General features: G+C 34.5%; 1 pseudogene; it reads right to left on the reverse strand.

The window, feature by feature from the left end:
- Positions 1-10,179: 10,179 nt before the first annotated feature.
- Positions 10,180-10,857, reverse strand: LOC147922810 (uncharacterized; annotated as a pseudogene).
- Positions 10,858-16,991: the final 6,134 nt, after the last annotated feature.

Consider the following 16,991-nt stretch of genomic DNA (forward strand, 5'->3'; position numbering starts at 1 on the left):
TTCAAATTTCAGACCAAAACGAACATCATAAGTTTTAAATTATAGAATAATTGTATATGTCAAATGTAAAGACGAATAAACTTTTAAATTATAAAAATAAGGATTCCATTACAATTAAAAAGCCCATAAACTTCAATAAATTAAAAATCAGGATTCCATATCATCAAAGGCATCTCTCATCTGCGTGACCTGCGGACATGGAGGATTCATCATCACCTTCGTACAATTGTACACCATGGTCACCATGATTGAATCTATACGAAGAAATTTGTAATATATATATTTAACGATATGAAATTAATATAATTATTAAATATATATATACAGAATTATACTTTACCTTGTTTTCTCTCAATTTTTGCAAAGCGTATTACACATATGATATCATCAACACAATGTATCTAATCATTAAAGAAATCGTTCGCATAAGACTTTGGTAATCAGCATGACAATCGATCACCCCTACATTAATTTTTTAGAATTTAGTCAAAGTATCACTATAAAATTTTTAGTTTAATCAAATAAAACTAAATAACGTACTAAATGTTTTCCAGATCAACGAACAACTCATTCCATTCTTTTTCGGGTGGGCCTTCCTCAAAGCGATTTCCAATCCGCAATACTCTTCCAATATAACAATATTATCATCGAGAATACTTAAATGGTATTGTTAAATTTATTTTTCATTTCAATTATTATGGTTTTCCGTTTCTGTTTTTTTTACATTTTATTGATTTCCAGTAATCATAGTTTACTCTTTATACCTTTCCTTTTTTTTTCTAAGAGATATTATTAATAATCTTTTTAAACTTAATCTTCTTAAATTTATAACTATACAATCATAAAGTAATTTTTTGGGTCAAAGTTTATATTTCATATATTTCCAATTTTAGTTAATAACGGAATACAACATATTACCTTTCCCGTAATGCGTACCAGTTTTAGTGTTCTAGATATAAATTAATACTATTGTTAAACATTAAACTATATTAATTCAATAATAACTAAATCGTAAGTTTTAAAATAGTTGAAATTTATGACATAACGAAACATGAATACACAAGTCCAAAGTTACAACAACTAAATATTGAAAATTTTCAAAACAGATAAGATCATGGGAAATTATTGAAAACATCAGGACATCCTCATCTCTGGTTGTTTGACCTGCAACCTTCCTCTAAACAGTCTTCATCAGATGAATCATCGTCAGGCCATCGACTGTTATAAACAAAAGAAGTTAGATTTTAGATATCATTAATTGTTAGAAAAAAAACATTACATTTTTAGTATAGTAATTACATTTTAGCAAGATCGGCCGTTTTGATTCCTGCAATTTCATCTTCAAGTATAACCTTCAAACAATTTAATTGAGACATCAGACATTCGATACCTATTTAAGTATAAGTTTGGTTAGAAATAAAATGATAATTGAATGCAATAAATTTTAAGTGTTACAATTATGAAGATACTTTACAATGCCTTCAAAAACAGATATCCTCCAAAACAAAAGCGTACACATTATTGGTTGACTACAATAGGTAGGAGAGGAAAGAATTTTTCCCCTTTTTTTAAGAAAATCAACACAAGTTTCGCCAACTGCAACACACTCGATCTCTTTGCCACTATAACATTTTTTTGTAATAGTAATAGTTAATCAGATACTTAAAATTTACTAATAATATATTTTAAGTAATATTGATAGTTTTACAAATTATCTTACATGACGTCAAGAATAGTAAATGTCACAACTTTATTATTGGACGTATAGCCATTTTGACGATCGAGGAAATCAATTGTCCGACTCTCATTTACATGCATCACCATTCCACAAATATCTAATATAAAATGAATCCCAAAGAAATAGAATAATATTTCGTCTTATTATAGATATAAATTAATTATAATAGAACGAATACTTGTATATTAGAACTTACCAACACAACAGTTCTTCTCATCATGTGTAAATTTCTGCATCATTGACGAATCAATAAGACAGTAGAAATTGTCTGTACTTCTCGGAGGTATTGGAATCATTTCTGTTTGGTCTATGAACATGATCACAAATGGATTGTTTGAATTTATGAAAGATCGTCGGCCAGCTTTCACTCTGAATCTTGAAAGCATGTACCAGTCTCATTCCTTAATTCTGTCATGAAACTTTTCTACATATAAAGCAGCATCTATTTTGGCATCAATCGTTCCTCCCTGTATTAGGAATATAATTTTGATTGTTAAGTATAGTATTTAAACTTGTCATTTTACAAATGACAATAAAAAGAGATAGATGTATGAATTGTAATACTTATCGTCTGATGTAGGTAAAAATAAAGTACAATTTAATATATATTCGTATACTTATATTTATTTTTATTTTTTAATGATTAGATGTATGAATTTAACTTACATATGCATGTAGTCTGAATATTCTTCACCCTTTGGATCCTCTATTATATCCGAACACCCATCGCCGTTGGTTAGGAGAACATTATCATCTTACAAAACCGTTTTTTTGTTAAAAATATAATCAGTCAAAAATTTCATAATCATAATTTACAACTTAGAGTTTTAACAGATGATATATTCAACCATTTCAGTACCTCCAAATCTGACTCCTTTCCACATTTTGAACAGACAAATCCTCTTCCCGTTTCCAAGCTTGTAACGTTTAAACATATGATTGGCATAACATCCGGTTGCGAAGCAGTCAAGTACATATCCTCTTGGAACAAAGTTAACTTAAATCAAATCTAAGTAAGTGTAAAAGATTACCCAACATAATGTGTCAAGTACATATAAATCTGTCAAACGATATTTCGTTCCATTTATTAGATTTCTCCAAAAAGTGCATGCAATAATATTAGAACTTACTCAATTGACATGATTCTGAATCTGATGTATCGTTCCATCAGACTCCAACAATCAGCGCTGTCTTCTTGTCTGAAACTCTTGATTTTCCCAATATTAGTGATGCATCCAATCAAATTAACTGCATAAAATATTTTGATTTGTATTATAAGTAGTAAAATTAAAGTTTATTTAAACAATCCATTAAAAACTAATACTTACCGTAAGGCCAACGTCCATGAATCTGCTCTTTATCCTCTTGCAAGACTTATTATAGTCTTGTCTGTGAAAATAAAACGATAACCGAGATTGGTTTTGTGGATCTGCTCTTTATCCTCCTTGACTTTGAACCTCTCAACAACATAACTTTGGTTTTATGACATATCAAGATACGGAAGACCATAGAGTGACGCCGGAACTGTGGCATGTCCAAATGAACCCTAGTTCACAGTATATGTATAATTAATATTTAGAAGAATATTAAGCCAATCCATATATACTTGATGACAATCCATATATACTTAAAAATAAAGAAAAAGCAACAATAACAATACCTCTTCGTCAACCAAAATTAGTTCTAACGAAACTTCATTCAAATTATTTTTCACTTGCCGTGAATGGAACACCTTAACACAAATCTTCCATTGCATAGTTGAGGGATTCACCTTGTTAAAGAACACAAATCTCGCCATATTTTTATAATAGAAACAAAGAGAATTTATGAAGAGATTAGTTTAGAAAAAGTAAAGGATGTAGAAGTTGTAAAGGTCCCATTCATAGATACGACTCCAATCGTCGTTACCAGTGACATCTATTTTAAAAAAACATTTAAAATACAGAAATTTAAATTCATCGAATCAAGAATAAAATTTATTATATTAGTAAATGTGATATTTTTTTATTATTATTCATGAAAGTTTTGAGAAAATATTAGTTATGTGAATTCGAAATTATAAAATTTTAAACTAAACCATAAAACCATAAATATAAAAGCATCAACTAATCTTCCAACTTTTGAAAGTGATCTCGCATATCCGAAACTTCAAGACATGGATACTTGAATAGAATCTGTGTACAGTTGCATGCGGTAGTTATCATTGTATGACCTAAAAAACATAATATAAGATAAGCATATATTTTATCAAAGATTGCCGTAATTGTTTAGATTAAACTCTTACCTTTGACATTAACAATGCACCAAATCTGACGATGCATATAATAATGTTGTCTTCAATTTCCTGGAAACCATCATAAAAATGTGCAAAATAACCTTGTTGCAAATAACCACTTGAAGACGAAGAAGAAGTTAGTTTTTCTAATAAAATAAGTAAACAAAAATTTTATTAGTATTGTATACAAAACTCACTCTTTGTTTTCAATCTCAAATAAAAGTTGATGTTGGACATCGTTGTCTGAGACGTATGCGGAGCTTTCAACATGCACAAGACGGCCAATCAAATCTAAAAATCAGAACGAATATATTCTGATCAGTAACACATATTTTATATATTTACTTTTTATATGACAACTCAAATAATTGATTTACTACTTACCAAGACACATATTCGGAATTACAAAGCCTGAAACGACATCTATGAAAGATACGAAAGAAAAATAATATTTTTCATTCAAAGAAGATATCATTTGTGTTGAAGTCATGATGTTTGATATAATTTTAAATTTATGTGCTGTAAGTCTAAAATCCCCAACAGCTGGTGTTATATCATAATTAGAAATAATGATCCAATTTGCTTCAGCAAATACCGGTTCGAAGCGTTGGACCAAACTCCGGTCGAAAGTTCCATGTATCTTTGAACCCTATAAAAAGAATATCAAATTAAATAAGATTCGAGTATGGTTATGATTACAAGTATATGCATATATATTACCTTATCATCCGCTAATACAAACTCAACCACCTCGTTTAATGGAGCACTGCAAACAAATCTTCTAACAATCTTAACATTGATTCTTCTTTGAATGAGAGAAGGTTCTAAATCAGCAAGATGAACACAAGAATACGAATTAGTGTTCATATTTTCAAATTTCTTATACTTCTTTTTTTTTCTTTAGAATAGGAAGCATCTGTTGAATACGTATATATATACTAAATCGACATACAATATCTTGGTTAGAATATTCATTTAACCTTATTTCTGGAAAATTATCATTATCACAAGAGATAACTTACGAAATTGGTTAGTATCCATCTTTATTTTATGGTTTTATAGAAATTATCATGAATATATATATTTTTTTAAATTAACATATATTATTAAAAGTATAAATCAATCTTTTTCAGAATTCTAATATTATCGTATGAGATCAAGAGTGAATATCCTATACAAATTAAATTTACAAATATTATATAAATTTTCTTGGAATGTAAATATAATGATTATAGTAATTTTATTCGAGGATAATGTTATTCTGAAATTACAAAGATTGTTAACCACTAAATGGGATACAAAGTTTATCCCAATCAATATTAGGCACAACACAATCTTTTACATCTTTCTCAATAACTACTCTAACTTCTTCAAGCCTCTTACTCTCCTCAATCAAATCGATGTGTCCACCTAAGATATCATCAATTAGTGAGAGTTGAGCATCAATTGTTTCAAGCTGACACGTGAGTTCGTTTGATTCTTCTTTCTTCTTCATATGCTCTTTCACTATATCAAGAATGGCGGTGAAACGTTTCGCCGTCTCCTTTTGAGAGACATCTCTAGATTTTTGAAACGCCTTTGTAACTTTGACAATTGCTTCGTCTTCCCATTCATAATCGGACATGAGTTCTTTGCGTTTCTAGAACATTCACCATCCATGGCAAAAATCGAAACTATTAAATTTGAAATCAGAATTCTCGTAAGCAAAAAATTGAATTAACGACAGTAAAAAAAAAACTTAGAGAACTTACTTGAAAGATGCGGATGATAATCACTTGGTAAATAAACTTAGAGGACGACTATTGTTAAGAAGAGGCGACGAAAGATAAAAAAACTCAACATGTAGTGGAGACAAATAGTGCTTAAATATATGTACGGAGAGTCGCGAAGCCTTTCATATTAGTGTCTCATGAGGTAAAGCCCATTTAAGTTGAACAACAGTTTCAAAGCTACTGGTAATTTAAGACTATAAATTTAAGTATTAATTTATTGCGTAAAATATAATAGTTTCATGCATAAGTAAAATTATTATGCATATCCAAAATAACAATAATAGTAAAGGTAAATAACTGAAATAATTGTAAATGTAACTGACAACATCTAGATGTAGGCGTATAGAAAACGCATGCTCATGGTCCCCATCATTTTTTTGTACGTGCTCTCTTCCTAGAGTTCCTACAGCACATATCGTACATTAAGAGACTATATTTGAAAAATTATGTAATAAAGTAACAAAATAGGGTAACTTACGAACGTCCAAATGTTTCAACTTCTGGAATGTCAGGGTTAAGCCTAATTTGCATGCATATAGTGTTAGATACAGTCCTCCTATCTACAATACATTTGGAATAGAATTAAGATTAGTAAAGTCTTATTAAAAAAATCAAAAAATATTAAAATTCTAACGAATGAATATATCGTCTGTACCTTGGAATACATCAAATACACCCCATCGAATAACACAAATGAGATTTTCACCTATGGAATCTTTGTAAGCCTCATAGAACTTCCCATCCGCTATTCCGGTTAACTCACACGTCAAAAACGTATTACTAAAACAATAATCAAGAACGTTTATATGTTTAAATGTTTAAATGTTCCTCCTGGTGCTATAATTTAATATGTTTAAATCCAAATACCCAGAGTCAAGAAGGTCGAAATAAATTCTAAGGTACATGGAGTACTCTTGTGTTTCGTTCTCTTTCGGTAAATAAACCTGCTCCTCACGATCTTCTACTTCAGTTTCAGCATCTTCACATGATTCAGTTTCATATTCGTCGTCTTCAGTATCATTAATGTCTTCCTCATATTCGACTTCACTATCATCGGTCTCTTCATCCATTATTTCATAAAAGCCTTCATCTTCGTAATCTTCTTCTTCTTGAAAACAATCATCATCAGATTCAGTATTGCCTCCATCATCGTCCTCATATTCAGATCCATCAGAATCGCTATCATCCGAACCAGTATCATTGGAATAGTCCACTTTCTTGTCCAATGGATCTCAGCAACACATCTTTAACAATCGACGAATACTATCACTTTGTGATCTAAGCGCATACTTGTTGTCGTTATTCGGAACCATCGAGTTTTGTTTATGATTCCAAGTATCTAATATTCCAACATTGGTTACTTCTCCAATGACATCTTCAAATGTAAGACGTAATTTCATATAATCATCACAATAATAGCCACTTTTAATTAGACTATAATCGATGAAATCAAAGTATTCTTCACCTCCAACAATCAAACCCTTAATAATCTAGGTCTTATACAAAATAATAATCTTGTATTGATGGGTTGTAGCTCTGCATGACCCATATTGGTATACAACTTCCAACATTAAATTTGGACACAAATTTGTCATATACATCACCACGAAAGCTACACTGGATCTTATTACCCTATTAAATTAAAAAAAATTATCATATTATTAGCTTATTAGTTTCAACCGTGGTCTCATACGATAGTATCATGTTCATAAAATCATGTAATTATTTATGAATTTAAACCTTCAACAAACATGATTATCAGTCAAACCTATCTCTAGGGTTGAACCAAGTCGGACGATATTTTCTTCCCATAAAGTCAAAATTCTAACATGGATCTTCCATTCATATTTTGAAGGATCCAAACGTGAAACACGATCAACCATATTATTCATGACCACAATATAACCTACATTATACAATTTCAGTAATTAAAATCAAATATAAAACATACGAAATAAGGGGAAATATTCTAAGAACCTTGGAATATTTCCGAGTTTTGGATATCGATTATAAGCTCTGACCTGCGTCTATATATACAAACTTAGAGATGGCTTAATTTTTTTAATACGTAAATTTAAATTATTGAATTAATTTTCATATTTATAATAGTAGTTATGTCTAGATATTTTCCGTAAATATTTCTTCTACATGTTCATTTACTTATTTAAACAATAATTATTTATACTATTATTTTCCGATCATACAAAATATACTAAATATCATCTATGGTATACTTTTAAAGATGACCCCAATATTTTTATTTCCATCTTTATCACTTTAAAAATATAATAAATATGCTCATACAGTTAAACATCCATTCAAACATTTATATATCAGTTATTTATTTTAGTTTTATGTCCCAAACAATGATTTTTTCCATTTTCAATATTCTCAAATTTGTAAATTTTATAAATCGGTAACTATTCATTTTGCGTATATGGCTTTTACAAATAAAGAATATACATCAGAATATTGTTACATTTTACGTTTTAAATTTAAGGAATTTTATAAATCTACGATATATACTATTTGTTCTAAAGGCATAACTTTATTAATAGGTAGTTTTTTGAGATATTTCACAAATCCAAACTCTATATTCTCATAGAAGTTGTATTGTCTAAAAGATAAAAAAATAATTTATTTATAATTAGATTATTGTTACATCCTATAGAATGCAAATTAAATTAAAGAAACAAATATTATTAGAATATTATAGGGTGATGAAAATTGTCTTCTCCTTGATTTTCTCTTCCATATCATCTTTTTATCACACCAAACGGATGATTTTGGAATTTCAGCATAGGTGATTTCTTTCGCTTGATCAGCTTGTGTATTATTAGTAATCTAATCCGAGAACATATTTCTTGTAATCGTCGAAGTAATCGTATCATCATTCTCTAGATCATCCTTATTAACAATTCTAGTTTTCCTGCAATATAGTATTCCAAGAACAATTTTTTTTTAAAATTAATTTAAGTCTTGAAAGAAGACGATCGACATAAAAATCTGGTTCTTGTAATAATACCTGATATTGAGTAGAAACAAATTTGTAGATTGATCCATCTGGTCAAATAGTTATTAATATTATACATATTTATTTAGAATCATAAAGCACGATATTATACATATTTTCAAAGGCAACCAAGAACAAACAAAGTTTTATGATTTATGAATCTTGCTTCCATATAAATCTCTGCATGATCAGTAAACAAATAGGATCAGTACGAAATGTGGTATTATATGATCAGGATACAATTATAAATAGATTTGAGATCATTAAATAATTATATATATCAAAATTCAACCTAGAAAATTAAAATATATTATACTTTTATAAAAACACGAACCAACAACTATCAAAGCTTTATGATTTGTGGATCTTGTTCTCCAAGAAACCACTATACGATCAGGAAAAATAAAAAGGATCAGTCGAATACAATTATAAATTTGAGAACATTAAAAAATTATATATCAAACTCAACCTAAAATCACAAAATAATATACAGTTATTAAAGGACTAACCAACAACTACCAAAGCTTCATGATTAGTACATCTTGCTCTCCAAGAAACCACTATACGTACAGGAAGAATAAAAAGGATCAGTCGAATACAATTATAAGATTGAGAGCATTAAAGAATTATATATCAAAACTAAATCTAAAAAAGGGCAATATATTTTACCTTTATTAAAGAATGAACTAACAACTACGAAAGCTTCATGATTTGTGGATCTTGCTCTCCAAGATACCACTATACGAATAGGAAATTTAAAAAGGATTAGTCGATGAAACATTAAAAACAGCAAGATCGAAATATAAATATAAATTTGAGAACACGACAAAGAATCACAAAAATTCAAGAAAAGAGAGACTTTATTTTTTGTTTATTTTGGGTTATGGTCTAAGCAAATGATATCATTGTATTTATAGATGTAGAAGACCTAACTTTTTAGGGTTTCTGTATTATTAGGGTTTTCAGTAAAGAGGTGTATTGTCATCAGGCCTTTTTCCATACAGAAACCCATTTATTATTTTAACGTCGATCTTTAGACTATCTAAGCACATTAATTTGTTAAAATTCGATTAGGTCATGCCATATTTTCTTCATCTAAACTCCAATTAAACGTATAAGAGAATCATATAGAAATTTGAAGGATTGATCTCACAAATCTTGCAAATAACTTTTTGTGTAAATAGTTTTTTTCTGTCGATTTTTTTGATTTATTTTTAATGCGAAAAATAGGACAATTTATGTCCAGGGGCAAAGTATTTCATCGTGAGGGGCACTTTTCATTAATGGAAAAACGGTATAAATTTTCTGAGATTGAATATGGGACGTTTTGACTTCTGCTTTAATATAATAGATTATTTTTAATACAACAAAGACTAATTATTTAATATTCTGGTAAATTACTTCCGGATCCACCAATATCCCTAAAAATTTGTCCAATCAAACCAAACGACGTAGATGGAGGAGGAGCTTGCTGGTTTTGTTGTTGATCGTTCCGCTTTTGTAAAATTTGCGCTTGTTGAGCCTGAAGATATCCACGAACATTTGGATGTACGGAATTCAAGTCACAAAATAAATTTTTGTTTTCTTCCTTTAGCTCTTTGTTTTCTTCCTTTAGCTCTTTCAAAGCATAATTTTTACTTTGCATCTCCAAATGTTGTTGTCTTTGTTCACTTGTCTTCTTTAATTGCTCCAAATATTGTTTATTTCCTTCTTCTAAAGTGTTGATAATCGATGTTGTTTGATCACCAATTTTTCTTTTCATTTTGGATTTTTATACCCCAAGAGGTCGTGGAGAGGAAGATCCACCAACAATCTCATCATCATCATCATTCAAATTTAGTGAAGAAAAAGATAAATGTGGAGATGCTTGTGTAGGAGAACCAATGGTAGGATTATCTGATTCTAACAATGTATAGTCAAAACCAGATGGGATAGATAATCGATTAGGACAAGCAACACCATCTTGAAACTTTTCAAAGTTATTAACAATATCCCAAACATGTCCAAATTTCCAACCTCCTTTAAAATTTTGATCTTCACTTAACATTAATTTTGCTTGATTAAACTGCACACCATTAAAATAAAATAAAATTATTTTTTTTGGATTCAACAATAAATAAAAAAATTTAAATATTACTCCAAAACCAAAAATATTGAAAACATTTATAGTAAACATTTTATAAAAGTTTCACAAATACTAAAATAAATGGGTTAGTTTGCAACTTTTATAAGTAAAAGGTATTAATAGTAAAATAAAAAAGGAATCTCTATGGAATATTCTTTTTAGAGGAAAAAATAGAGGTATCCATTGGAGCAAAAATCACCTCTATTATAGAGTTCCTCTATTTTACGGGTAAAAATAGGAAAAACCATTGGAGATGGTCTTAGTGATGGAGAGATCAAAAGAAGTTCAAGGCATGGTGGTACTAAGTCTTGAGTGCAGTGCAATCATCCAGAAGAAGATTGTACCCAAGAAGCTCAAAGATCCTGGATCATTCACTCTACCTTGCTCCCTAGGACCTATGTCTTTTGATAGGTGTCTATGTGATCTTGGCGCTTCAGTTAATCTGATGCCACTCTTTGTTGCTACGAGGTTGGGTTTTACAAGGTTCAAGGGTTGCGACATCTCTCTCATCCTTGCAGATAGATCAATGAGACTTCCAAATGGTATTTTAGAAGACTTACTTGTCAGGATCAGAGACGTGGAAGTACCAACCGACTTTGTGGTTCTGGAGATGGATGAAGAACCAAAAGATCCACTGATCTTAGGAAGACCGTTCCTGGCGACTGCTGGATCCATCATTGATGTCAGAAATGGCAAGATTGATCTTAATCTAGGCGACGACTTCATCATGAAGTTTGACATCAAGGATACTTTGAAGAAGCCAACGATAGGAGGACAAGTCTTCTATATTGAAGAGATGGATAAATTGGCTGATGAGTTGTTGGAGGAATTAGCTGAGGAGGATCATCATAAGACTGCTATGATCAAGGGTGGAGAAGAAGGGTTCCTGCATGAGGAGACCACTTGTTACAAGAATCTGCTAGATTCCCACAGAGAAACGGATGGACCAGAGGAATTCGAGCAGCTATCCGACGCAGAGGAGGTATGTGCAGTTGAGAGAGAGAGTTCAGAATGTGATATCTCCCACTCGACCGACGTCATGACCTGACTCGAGACACCGACATCCCACTTAATCGAGTCGCACCCCTCCCACTCGACCGTGATCATTCCAGACTCCCATGCTGACGACTGGTCGGAACTGAACGCTCCAAAGGTAGAACTCAAAACTCTCCCTTCCGGACACAGGTATGTTTTCTGGGAACCAATTCTACTTATCCTGTCATACTGAATGCTAGGTTGAGTAATGATGAATTGGAGTTGCTAGTAACTAAGCTTAAGAAGTATAGAAAGGCTATAGGTTATTCCTTAGATGGTATCAAGGGAATCTCACCTAGTCTTTGCACACATAGGATCAATCTTGAAAATGAGTCTTATGCTAGCATTGAACCCCAAAAGAGATTGAATCCTAAACTAAAGGAAGTAGTAAAGAAAGAAATCTTAAAACTGCTTGATGTTGGAGTTATCTATCCTATCTCTGATAGTACTTGGGTATCTCCATTGCACTGTGTACCTAAAAAGGGGGGGGGATTATTGTGATCAAAAACGAAAAAAATGAGTTAATCCCAACTAGAACCATCACAGGACATAGGATGTGTATAGATTATAGGAAGTTAAATGTTGTATCTAGGAAGGGTCATTTTCCTTTGCCTTTCATTGAATAAATGTTGGAAAGATTAGCTAGTCATCCCTACTACTGTTTCCTTGATGGGTATAGTGGGTTCTTCCAAATCCTTATCCACCCAAATGATCAGGAAAAGACAAACTTCACTTGTCCTTATGGCACTTTCGCCTACAGACGCATGCCATTTGGTTTGTGCAATGCTCCTGCCACCTTTCAAAGGTGCATGATGTCGATTTTTTCGGATTTGATTGAGGAGTCAGTGGAAGTGTTTATGGACGATTTCTCTGTATACGGTTCCACTTTCTCCTCCTGTTTGTTGAATCTGTGCAGGGTATTGACACGATGTGAGGAGATGAACCTGGTTCTGAAGTGGAAGAAGTGCCACTTCATGGTTGAACAAGGGATCGTTCTGGGTCACAAGATCTCTGAGAAAGAAATTGAGGTTGACAACGCTAATATTGAGGTCATGGTTCAGCTTCAACCGCCTAAGACAATGAAGGACATCAGAATTTTTCTGGGACATGTTGGGTTTTACAGAAGATTCATCAAGGACTTCTCAAAAATTGAAAGACCACAAACAATGTTGCTGTGCAAGGAGGTTGAGTTCGAATTCGATGCAGCATGTCTGGAAGCCTTCAGCAAGATCAAGGAGGCGTTGGTTTCAGCACCCATAGTACAAGCTCCAAATTGGGATCACCCTTTTGAGATCATGTGTGATGCTTCAGACTTCGCAGTTGGAGCAGTTTTGGGACAGCGAATTGACAAGAAGCTTCATGTCATCTACTACACCAGTCGCACCTTAGATGAGACTCAACAAAGATATGCAACCACAGAGAAGGAGCTTCTAGCAGTTGTGTTTGCATTCGAAAAATTCAGGAGTTACCTTGTGGGTTCGAAAGTCATAGTGTATACCGACCACGCTGCTCTGAGACACATCTACTCGAAGAAGGATACCAAACCAAGACTGTTGAGATGGATTCTGCTTCTTCAGGAGTTTGACATGGAGATTGTTGACAAGAAAGGCATAGAAAATGGAGTCGCGGACCATCTGTTAAGAATGAAAATTGAAGATGTTGTTCCCTTAGATGATTCAATGCCTGAGGAACAACTTCTGGTCGCCCAAGTTTGTGAGCAGATGCATGACACATAGCTTGACAACCTCAAAATCAGATGCATGGCGATCCCTTTTGAGACTGCACCATGGTATGCAGATGTCGTGAATTACAAGGTCTGTGGAGAAGTTCCTGATGACATGGATCCCTACAGGAAGAAGAAGCTTTTCAGAGAGGTCAATCACTACTTCTGGGACGAAACCTATCTGTACAAGAGAGGTTCTGATGGTTTGTTCAGAAGATGCATAACAGAAGGAGAAGTGCAGGGAGTGCTAGAACACTGTCATGGTTCCACCTATGGAGGTCACTTCGCCACATTCAAGACAACTCAGAAGGTTCTTCAAGCAGGTCTCTGGTGGCCAAACTTGTTCAAGGTCGCTCACAGTTTCATCACCAAGTGTGATGCCTGTCAGAGGATGGGCAACATCACAAGGAGGAACGAGATGCCCCAGAATCTGATCCTCGAAGTAGAGATATTTGATGTTTGGGGAATAGATTTCATGGGTCCTCTCAACCCCCCATCGAATGGTAATGTCTATATTCTGGTGGCAGTAGACTATGTTTCTAAGTGGGTCGAAGCCATTGCCAGTCCTACCAATGATCACAAGGTTGTTCTGAAACTATTTAAAAGCATAATTTTTCCAAGGTATGGGATACCCAGAGCAGTGATCAGTGATGGTGGAACTCACTTCGTCAACAAGGTGTTTGAGAGTATGCTGCGAAAGTATGGGGTCAAAGACCAGCGGACAGGTTGAAGTCTCGAATAAGCAGATCAAGGGTATCTTGTCAAGGATTATTGGACTTTCGAAGAAAGATTGGTCTGTCAAGTTGGATGAGACACTCTGGACGTACAGAACAGAGTTCAAGACGCCAATAGGTAGAACACCATTTCAGTTGGTATATGGTAAAACATGTCACCTCCCTGTGGAGGTTGAGGGCGCTTTGGCCTATCAAGTTGCTGAACTTGGATATTGACACAGCTCAGGCTAAGAGGACTCTTGGTCTACATGAATTGGAAGAAATCAGACTTGATGCCTATGAGAGCTCAAAGATCTATAAAGAAAGAACAAAAAATTTTCATGATAAGAAAATTGTTATCAAGGACTCATGGCTGGAGATCAGGTTCTGCTATTCAATTCCATACTTAAGTTATTTTCTAGGAAAGCTTAATTCTAGGTGGTCTGGGCCTTTTGAAGTCAAGGAAGTTCTGCCATTCAGAGCAATCACTCTTCTGAACAAGGATGATAGTGAATTCACTGTAAATGGTCAGAGAGTCAAGAAATATCTAGCTGATCAAGTCCGACTAGAGGTGTTTTCTGTACTCCTCTATGAACCCCAAAAAGCATAAACAGGTGCAAAGTCAAGCTAGGGACTTTAAACAAGCTCACTTGGGAGGAAGTCCCAAAGGTATCACTGTAAATATTTTTCAGGATCCTTGTGTTTTTAATTTTTGTTTTTGGTTTTCTAAGTCTTCAGGAATCTACGGAAGGGAGTGTAGGCAACAGAAAAAAAGGATACAGAGAAATAAAAAGAAAAAAAAGAGTCAGACAAAGTGTGTTGGTCATTTGGGAATAGTAGAGTGAAAAGGAGAGTGAGGAGAAGGTCTTTCAAAAAAAAATTAAATAAATAAAAAATAAAAAAAAACTTCGTCACTCTCACGAATTGACTACCACTCGCTCTCCCTCTTTGTTGGTTTTCCAACCCACGTGAACCTCTATCATCTCCCATCACCTCACTCTTCCCTCTCTTGTTCCCTCACACCAAACACCTAAACTTTCTGTCCCATCATCCACTACCACTCCTCTTCTCGCAACTCTCCTCCTCCTTAAATTAAACTCTCACCTCTCTTCTTCACTCACCCCTACCCTTCACTTACCATTATCATCTCGTTTTTAATTTCTATCATCTCTCTTGCACGAAAGCCCTGTCCACAGCCGCCATCGTAACCCCGATCAAGCCACCATCTTTCGAGCCGCCCAACCTGCATCCGCTGCCACTGACATTTCCTCTTCGTTCGAGCCAAGTTTTGAACTCGACCGTTAGAGCCACCATCTTTCGAGCCGCCCAACCTGCATTCGCTGCCACTGACATTTCCTCTTCGTTCGAGCTAAGCTTTGAACTCGACCGTTTGAGCCACCGCCGTGCTGCTGCTGCCCTCTGGTCTCTCGTTCGAGCTAATTCCACTCAATTCGCCGCCTGTTCTGATTCCACCGAACCTTCGCTCGCAGCACTCGATACACGCTCGCAACGTTCCGCACTCCCTCGTCCACTACTTTGCAATCGAGCCAACTCCAGACCAGTAAATCGAGCCGCACTCTTAACTAGCTCAATCGAGCCGCTCGACTACCATTCTGAACCCGCATCTCGATCCGTCACCATCTCAACTCCGCTATCGAGCCGTCAGTCAAAAGCTCGTAGGACCCATTTCTGTTCAACTCCTCTTGAGCCACAATTGAGCTGTGCGCCGTTGAAGTCCTGCTCGAGCCGCCGTCCTCACACCTTCCGCTTGTGATAACACTCTTGACCTGATCTTCAACTTGATCCGAACTCAAGCAACCGAGCCACAACCTGATTCCCTCAATCGAGCCGGTTTCACCTCCCCAATCGAGCGGGTTTCACCTTCACTTGAGCCGACAACATCAAGTCTCACTCGAGCCAACGAATCGAACCACATATGTGTCCCATTCGAGCTACCACCAAGGTACACTCGAGCCGCGCTATTCTCGCCTGTCCAACCACCGCAATCAAGCCAACTCCGCTGCACACGCTCATTTGGATTACCCTCTCTTTGCACTTTACAGTTATAAACTTCATAATTGCTTTTGTCACTTGTGCACTAACATATTAACGCTTATCTTTGATTTCATCATGTCTCAGCGGAGCAGAAAGAGTACTGAGCTAATAGAGGAAATGCGAGATGCATATGGTTGTAAGGCTGGAGAGCGCTCATCGCCTTAGTCCATGGCGAAGCGCTTCGTAGAAATGAAAAACATGGTCGGCGAAGTTGTTGGAGGTTCAAGCCAAGCGACGGGGTCAAGCAGACCAGCCAATCCCCTCACCAAGAGCAAGAGTCGCGGGAAGAAACCAGCACAAGCTTCTAACTCAAGAGAAGAAGGCAGTGGTTACGAACAGGAGGAACCTGAGTTGCGTTCTGGACAAGCACCCAGGAAGTCTGTAAGACGGAAATCAACCGAGAGGAAACTAACTCCCAAGGAGTATTACGAGCTGTTTCAGCAGTTGGAGTTCAGTGGAACAAGATACCCTCATGTTGATACCATGGAGCAACTCGGGATTGTGGAGGATGTTCAGTACCTATTTAGGCGATGCTATCTGGA

Source organism: Camelina sativa, chromosome 18, assembly GCF_030686135.1.
Source record: "Camelina sativa cultivar CO46 ecotype springtype chromosome 18, ASM3068613v1".
Taxonomy (NCBI): domain Eukaryota; kingdom Viridiplantae; phylum Streptophyta; class Magnoliopsida; order Brassicales; family Brassicaceae; genus Camelina; species Camelina sativa.